General features: G+C 50.2%; 1 pseudogene; it reads right to left on the reverse strand.

Annotated features, from left to right (window-relative positions):
• Positions 1 to 6,917: 6,917 nt before the first annotated feature.
• LOC106809955 overlaps positions 6,918 to 9,274 on the reverse strand; it is a 29,864-nt pseudogene continuing 27,507 nt past the window's right edge.

Raw genomic sequence — 9,274 nt, forward strand, 5'->3', positions numbered from 1 at the left:
GAGCGACCAGAGAGAGAGAGAGAGAGGAGAGAGAGAGCGAGAGAGAGAGAAAGATAAAGAGAGAGAGAGGGAGCACCAGAGGGAGGAGAGACGCGTGAGAGACAGGAGAGGAGAGAAGAGAGGGGGAGAAGAGAAGAGAAAGAGGCGAGACATCAAAGGAGAGAGACGGCCGACGAGAAGAAGAGAGCGGGATCGCCAGATAAAAGAAAGAAAAGCAGAGAGAGAAAAAACGTGATGGCCGACGTGAACGCCACACATCCGCGCAAACCGACCTGGCCATATACCAACGCGGTCTCACTCATCCCTCACTCTACATCATCCCTGATCCTCATGCTGTCCTCGTACGGTCATGAGCAGCGGGTCGCGAGTGCCACGCTGGGCAGGTATAAACGTTCGGCCAGTAGAGTGTGTCGGATAACGATGGTGGTAGTCAACCTACCCAGAGCGGCATACTCCGCGCGCGCGTCACCGCTTTGTGTTTACGGAAATGAATGCGGTTCACGAAAGGCCACGTGTTTCCCACCGCCGTTATAAGCATACCATGGCGGCGGGTGTATAGGGGAAGCTGTATGTATGTATGTGTGTGTGGCGCGGCGTCGTTGCCTCTTCGAAACATCATTAACGTCCTCCGGATCTAGTCAATCTCGTCGAGGACGGTTGTTTCTTCTTCGTCATACATAGGTCCATTTGCAATTTCAGTCGGTGCAGGCATTGTTCATTTTCGCCATGTCGTATTATACGGGCCATAAACGATCGAGGTGTACGTGTTACCTCTAGAGTTGAATGGGCTGGCAATTTTTGAATGAGATGGATGAATTTCTCCCGCGTTCTCCTTCGCTTTCATGTCCAAACGTCACCATGTTGCGTGTTGCGTTCTCAGTATATTATGCATCGCTCACCTCGTCGTCTCGCCCGCATTATTGCGCGCGGAGGGGAAGCACCGATAGCGGAGTTCTTCAAAACCGCATTCTCATCTGTTACCGCGCGTGCACATACACGCGTGAAATCTGAACTGAGGACCGGCTAACCTAGACTGAATCGCTTTGTGATGAGTCAGTAGGCATGCATGTAACTGATGACCGCCCCGATGTAGCATCAGGCGTCGAGCGACTGCTAGGCCCCATTAGCTACCCGCTTTGCAATTATCGCCGTAAATCGGCATAAATTACCACATTATATGCCACTGATTATTAAAACTTAAAATAAATAAAGGCCAGAGATTTCTCTCTCTCAACAGACACCGTATACAAACATACACACAGACGAGCCGCGCCGCGGCTCTGTCTTCTCCTCCCTCTCTCTCTCTCTCTCTCTCTCTCTCTCTCTCTCTCTCTCTCACTCACACACATGAACATACACCCCATACATACATAATCTCTCCCCTTCCTTTCCCTCTCCCACTCACTCTTCCTCTCCCTATCTCCTTCTCTCTCCTCTTTTTAGCCTTCTTTCATTCTTCATTCTCGCTTTATTTTTTTCCTATCTTTCCATCCCGTCTTTATCTGCCAATCGTTCTATCCCCCTCTTCTTGATTTCCTTCTCTCACTTCCTCTTTTCACTAAATATTTACATGCAATTCAAAGGCACCCTTGTTCTCGCCGGTAATGGAGAAAGGCAAGAATCTACCTCATCGGCCCCAGAAAATTACCGCGAATGAAATAGAATCTTATTCGTGGCGAGTCAGCTACAGCAATTATGGCTTCGGAATTAGAGGCACGAAATTAAAGGTATTATTTTAAAGGCTTTGCGCTGAAAATTAATTTTTACTGCCTCCGCGCGCTTCGGTGATGAGTCGTCGCTCGGTTGCCATGGCAACTCTTTGTGCATTCATAGCAATGACAGAATAAAACAACATGACCTGTCACCAATGACCCGGATTCGTGGGTGAGCGATGCTATGCGTGCGTGTGTGTGTGCGTGTGTGCGGGCGTGTGTGTGTGTGCGGGCGTGCGGGAGTGTGTGCGGGCGTGTGTGCGGACGTGTGGGCCTGTGTGCGGGCGTGTGTGTGTGCGTGAGTGCGGGCGTGTGTGCGGACGTGTGTGTGTGTGTGCGTGTGTGCGTGTGTGCGGGCGTGTGTGCGGACGTGTGTGTGTGCGTGTGGGCGGGCGTGCGGGCGTGTGTGCGGGCGTGTGTGCGGACGTGAGGGCGTGTGTGCGGGCGTGTGTGCGGGCATGTGTGCGGGCGTATGTGCGTGTATGCGTATATGTGTGGCTGTTGGTGCGGGCGTATGTGCGTGTATGCGTATATGTGTGGCTGTTGGTGCGTGCATGGGTACGTGCGCGTGTGCGTGCATGTGCGTCTACGTGTGAGTGTTCATGTGTGCGTGTGCGCGCGCGTGTGTGCGTGCATGTACATAGGTGTTCGGTGAGTGTACAAGGAATCGGGGTAGGCTCGGCATATCAAAGAGATATATCTGGCACGTATATCATAGTTGAAATAGGACCCCATATGACAATGTGTGTGCCTGTGTCTGTGTGTGTGTATGCGTGCGTGTGTGTGCGCGTGTGTATTTGTGTGCGCGCGTATGCGAGTATGTGCTGTGCTTTGATTTTAATATGCACACGTTTGCAATTATCGGATATCATGATTATTCACATTTAATTAAACGAACGCAGAGAGATGAGAGAGCGCGATGGGGTGGCTGCGAGGGAGTGTTGGTGGGGGAGATCAAACATGGCGTCTAATCGTAATGAGCTACTGCTGACCTTTAGTAAGCTTGCTAGCCTGTGTGCAGTAATAATATAATGCTGAATACTCGTGCATATTAAAGTGAAAGGGTATTAATGTTTTAGCGTAGTTCTGTGTGGAGGAGAAAACGCGCGGCGCTCGTAATATTTCACCTTTCAACAAAGCCGTGCGTTCGTGCGTGTGTTCGTGCGTGCGTGCGTGCGTGCGTGCGTGCGTGTTTGTGTGCGTGGGATCGCGCGTGCGTATACACGCGTGCCTGTATGCGTTCGCTTGTTCGGCCGCTCGTTCGTGCTTGCATTATTGCGTTCGTTCGTTCGTTCGTTCGTTCGTTCGTTCGTTCGTTCGTTCGTTCGTTCGTTCGTTCGTGCTTGCGTGCGAGCCTGCGTTCGTTCGTTCGAATGTTCGTTTGTTTGTTTTTTGTTCGTTTTTCTTTATTCGTTTGTTCGTTCGTGCTTGCACGCGAGCGTGCGTATGTGCGTACACGTGAGCGTGCGTACATACGTGCACGCGAGCGTGCGTACGTGCGTGTGCGCGCACGTGTGAAATCACGCGCAACTGAAGCAAGGAGCAAACTGTGAATCGTGTTTGAGGCGTCATCGGTGACAACATTGTGCTCACGCACACGTACGCATACTCGCCCGTACGCACGCACGCACGCACGCACGCACGCAAGCACGCACGCCTCCTCCTCTCTCCTTCTGCTCTCCTCATCTCTCCCCATCTCTCCTCTCTGCTGCCTGGAGAGAGAGCGTGAGAGACAGAGAGGGAGAGAGAGGGGGGAGAGAGAGAAAGAGAGCGAGACAGAGAGACCGAGAGAGAACGAGACAGAGTGACAGATAGAGAAAGAGAGAGAGAAAAAAACGTGATGGCGACGTGAACGCCACACCCGCGCAACCGAGTGCCATATACCGCGTCTCAACCATCCCTCACCACTCATCCCTCATCCTCATCTTCCTCTATCGTCATGAGCAGGAGTCGCGATGCAACGCTGCAGGTATAAACGTCGGCAGTAGATGTGTCGATCAACGATGGTGTATCAACCCTGACCAGACGGCATACCCGCGCGCGCTCACCGCTTTGTGTTTACGAAATGAATCGGTCACGAAAGGCCACGTGTTTCCCACCGCCGTTATAGCATACATGCGTGCGGGTTATAGGGGAAGCTGTATGTATGTATGTGTGTGTGCGCGTTCGAAAATCATTAACTCTCGACGGTTGTTTCTTCGTCATAGGTCATGCAATTTCAGTCGTGCAGCCATTGTTCATTTCGCCATGTCGTATTACGCATAAACGTATCGAGTGTGTGTTACCGAGTTGAATGGATGCAATTTTTGATGAGATGGATGAATTTTTCCCGCCGTTTCTCGCTTTCATTCCAACGTCAATCCCAGTTGCGTGTTGCGTTCTCTTACATACGCTCACCTCTCGTTCGCTTTGCGCGCCCGATAGGCGGAGGTTTCTTCTAAACGCATCTGTTACCCACATACACGCGTGAAATCTGAACTGAGCTAACATAGACTGAATGTTTGTGATAGTCAGTAGGCATTATGTAACTGATGACCGCCCGATGTACATCAGCAGTCGAGCGGACTGCTAGCCCTACCGCTTTGCAATTATTCGCCGTAAAATCGGCATAAATTACACATATATGCCACTGATATTAAACTTAAATAAATAATAGGCCAGAGATTTCTCTCTCTCCAGTACACGTATACAAACATACACACAAACGAGCGCGCGCGCTCTTTCTTCTCTCCCTCCCTCGGTATGACAAGCTTGCGTGGATATTTGACGTTTGGTTCTTTCGCTCGGATAAAATGTCACGTATTGTTCGTGTCATGCGCGCCGCGCAGGAGCCATCCCCTCTATACTCTCAACGTTAGTTGCTGAAATCTACGTCTATACTGTGAATCTATGGCATTAAACGTGTAGTCGGTTGCTTTCGCGGTGTGTTTTTCAGTGGTTCGTTATGTAGCTTGTTTAATCTCAGAACGATAAAAAAACAACCATAAATGAAGTCTCGAATAGTGAATTGCGGAATTCATGTGCGGCTGCATTGCGAGATGCTTCAGAGATCAGGCGCGCGCACCACGCACAGCGCGCACGCGCACACACGCCACGCGCACAACATCTCTAGCACGCACGCACGCCACGCACGCACGTTACACCCACGCACGCACGCACGTACACACGCACACACGACATCACCACAACACGCCGCACGTCACACACGCACACACGCACACGCAATACGCACACACACGCACGGCACGCACGCTACGCCACGCCCCCAATACACGGCCGCACATTTCTAATATCCCCCACACACATGAGGAGAGAACTCGCATGTATCAATGACATTTATGTGCCAGGCGGTGGACGTCACGAGTTAAGGGGATGGGGAAGGGGGCGATTTACATTGAATAGTGCAGCCACGGCGGTGACGAGTCGGTAAACAGACGCGCGTTAGCAGGCAGCGTTGTGGTTGAACTCGTAAAAATTTGAAACGTATACAGAGAGCGCGCGGCATGGGGGGGGAAAAAAATCGTACCATATCCCGAGCTTTGATACAGCGTAGCGTAGAGGTAGTGGGTGGGCGGGGGGGGGATAGATAGCAAAACCGCCTTCACTTCTCTCCCCTTCTTTCCCCCTCTCTCTCTCTCTGCTCCTCTTCCTTCCCTTCCTCCCTCCTTCACTCCCCTCTCTCTCTCTCGCGCGCGCTCTTTCTCCATCGCGTTCATGCCCACCTTCGCTCCTCTCTCTCTCTCTCTCCTCTCTCTCTTCTTCTCTCCTCTCTCTCTCTCTCTCTCTCTCTCTCTCTGTCTTTCTTCCTTCTCCCCACCCCGGCTTTCTCTCTCTCTCTCGCGCTCTCTTTCCTTCTTCTTCCTCCTATTTCTCTCTCTCTCTCTCGCGCTCTCTCTCCTACACTCGTTCTCTATATCACTCCCCATGCGTGGCTAACCTTGTGTTGAGAAAGGTGATCGATTGTGTGTGTTTGTGTTGAGAGGAGAGAGACGGAGGAGGAGGGAGAGAGAGGACGCGAGAGAGAGATGAGACGAAGCCGCTGCGAGCAGAAAGAGAAGGGGAGAGAGAGACCGAGAGGATAGATAATAGAGAGATAGGGGAAGAGAAAAAGAGTGTGTGGTTTCCCTTTCTCTCTCCCTCATTTGTTGTCTCTCTCACAGGGACAAACACACATTGATCGCTATAACAATGTGCACACACACGGACGCCAGCATACATGCACAATGACAGAGATCGAAAGAGATTTAGAGAGGCGAGTGAGAAAAAAACCCTGAAAAATAGAGATAACGAGACAAGAATAAGAGATAAGAGAGACACGGAAAAGGAAATAAACGAGCGAATGCGAGAGAAAAAGAAAAGAAAAGAAATGAATGGATAAATAGATAGAGACGGGGAAGGAGGGGTGTAAGATGGTAAAAAATGAAAGAGCCAGACGAGAGAGAGAGACAGGACAGAGCAGAGAGAGCGATGAGGATGAGACCGAGCAGAGGAGAGAAAAGAAAGAGCGGACAGACAGCCAGAGGAGAAGGGAGAAAGACTGCGTGAATTAACCAGCACTTCAGCCAAACGGGGAGGAGAGCGGAAGAGGAGGAGGAGGGAGGAGGAGGGAGGAGGCAGTTGTATGGAAGGGAGGAGCGAAGGAGGAAGGGAGGACGCGCAGGATGAAATCTGTGCGGTGCGCCGCTCGCATGTCGCGTGGCGCTTGTGTACGGCTCATAAGCCAAACAAGAGCTTCTGCTTTGCTGCGATGTCGTGTAAAGGAGTTAAGAGAGCGCCTGTACGAAATACAGGAGTCCATGCGGACGGAGACGACGACGCCACGGACCCGTCGTTATCATCGCGCCATCCGCTGTCGCTCGACGCTTCCATTGCGTTTACCATAATCTACAAGTCAAATAAGCCGCGAAGATACGCGCTCGGGCGCCAGCGGCGGCGCTCTCGCTCGATCCCCATCTCTCTCTCTCTCTCGCGCTCTCTTCTCTCTCTCTCCCTCTCTCTCTCTCTCTCTCTCTCTCTACGCTCTCTTCTCCTCCCCTCTCTCTCGCTCTCTCTCTCTCTCTCTCTCTCTCTCTATCTCTCTCTCTCTTATCTCTCCCTCTCTCTCGCTTCTCCTCTTCTCTCTCTCCCCTCTCGCCTCTCTCTCTCTCGTTCTTTCTTTCTGTTTTTTTCGCACTCTTTCTACCCGCTCTACGCGTCGCACGCTGGCTAGACGGTCAGCACTGCGGCAGATAACGCAATGACGGCACATTGAGCCAGCGGCAATTACTGTCAGCGCCGTGCTGAGAGGGTTAAGGCTCGATGGTAATCACAGGATGGCGATGAGAGCTTAAGCCCGCAGGGACAGCAGGTGTGTGTGTTGATGTGCGTTGTGTGTGTGTGTGTGTGTGTGTGTGTCGTGTGGTGTGTGTGATGTGTGGTGTCGTATGTGTGGTGAAGTATTGTGCTATTGTGCTCGAGTCGGCTGCATCTGTGTGTGTGTGGTCTTTGTGTGTGTTGTGCTGTGATGTGAGCTGTGTGTAGTTTTGTGTTGTGGGTGTGTATGGTCTGTGTCGTGTGTGTGTGTGTGTGTGTGTGTGTGTGTGTGTGTGTGTGTGTGTGCTTGTCGCTTGGTGTGTTGTGTGTAGTGCGTACAGGCACGAGCGGGCCGATGTTAAATGAGGCAGCGATGTAGCGGCGTAATCGCTGCGCGCGTGACGACGTGAACACGGACGATAAAGCGGTCGGCTTAGCAATCCGAGCCTGACACCTTGTTGATCCAATAGGCATGGCCCAACGCACGCCCACTGTCATGATTTATACACTTGCCAGCCTATTAACACCCCACAGTCAAGCGAACCCCCCTCCCAACATACACATACATACATTAATACGACACACGCGCGCGCGGCGCACGCACGCACGCACGGCACGCACGACACGCACGCCACTCACACACACACACACACACAACACAACACACACACACCCACTCACATATCGCATGCGCACACACACACATCACAGGCACACAGCACACACACACACACACACATACACACGCACACACCCACACACACACAGCCTGTAACACCCCACAGTCAGTGTTTCATACAGCCTAAAATTCGCGACCCAGAATCAAGTCACTAAACACACACAGCCCTCATAACTACCCTAACCAAGTCAGTGACATATTCAGCTATTCAGCTATTGTACGACCCATGCACACAGTTATTGTGCAACCTATTCAGTTATTGTACAATCTAGTTAGTTATTGTACGACCCCGTTTCTGATATTGCATAACCCATTTAGTTACCGTACGACCTATTAAGCTGTTGTACGACTCCTTCAGTTATTGTACAACCCGCCCAATTATCGTACGATCCGCACAATTATTGTACAACCCATACAGTTATCGTAAGCGAGTAGAGCTCGCTTATAGCTTTCGCTGCGACCCACACAATTATTGTACGACTCATCCAATTATTGTGCGACTCATTCAATTATTGTACGACCCATTCAGTTATTGTACGACCTATTAAATTATTGTATGACCTACACAATTATTGTACTACCTATTCAGTTATTGTACGATCTACACAGTTATTGTAGGCGAGCAGAGCTTAGCTTATGGAGTCTATCAATTACGGTCCACTTGAGTTACTTGTACCGCCGGCAATTCGAAGTTATTGTACTCGATCTATTAAATATATATGTACGATCTATTAAATTATTGTACGATCTACACAATTATTGTACGATCTATTATATTATTGTACGATCTATTATATTTATTGCCTACGATCTACACAGTTATTGTAGGCGAGCAGAGCTAGCTTAGAGCTATCAATACGATCCACTGAGTTATTGTACGCCCCATTCAATTATTGTACGATCTATTAAATTATTGTACGATCTACACAATTATTGTACGATCTATTATATTATTGTACGACCTACACAATTATTGTACGACCTACACAATTATTGTACGACCTATTAAATTATTGTACGACCTACACAATTATTGTACGACCTATTAAATTATTGTACGACCAGCAGTATTGTAGATGAGCAGAGCTAGCTTAGAGCTATCGGGGCGAGCGTGACGCTGCTTACATATGGTGAAGAGTACGATCGCCTTGTATGACCCACTGAGTTATTGTACGATCATTCAATTATTGTACGACCTATTTAGTTATTGTACGACCTACACAATTATTGTACGAACCACAGAAATCATTGTGTGTATGCTTACCTGTGGGTGAAGAGTACGATCACCTTGTATGACCCACTGAGTAATTGTACGACCTATTTAGTTATTGCACGACCTCCACAATTATGTACGGACTCTCCACAATCATTGTACGACCCACAGAATCATTGTACGACCCACAGAATCATTGTGTGCATGCTTACCTGTGGTGAAGAGCACGATCGCTTTCAGGCAGCTGTACTCGGCCGAGTCGACGTGCAGCGCCTTTCAGCTTCTCGACCTGCCTCCTGGAATATGCGGATGTGCGCTCATGGAAGGCGACGACGCGGTCGGCGGCATCGGCGAGACGTGTGCAGGGCCGGCGGCGGC

Source organism: Priapulus caudatus, unplaced genomic scaffold (assembly GCF_000485595.1).
Source record: "Priapulus caudatus unplaced genomic scaffold, Priapulus_caudatus-5.0.1 Scaffold399, whole genome shotgun sequence".
NCBI classification, from domain to species: domain Eukaryota; kingdom Metazoa; phylum Priapulida; class Priapulimorpha; order Priapulimorphida; family Priapulidae; genus Priapulus; species Priapulus caudatus.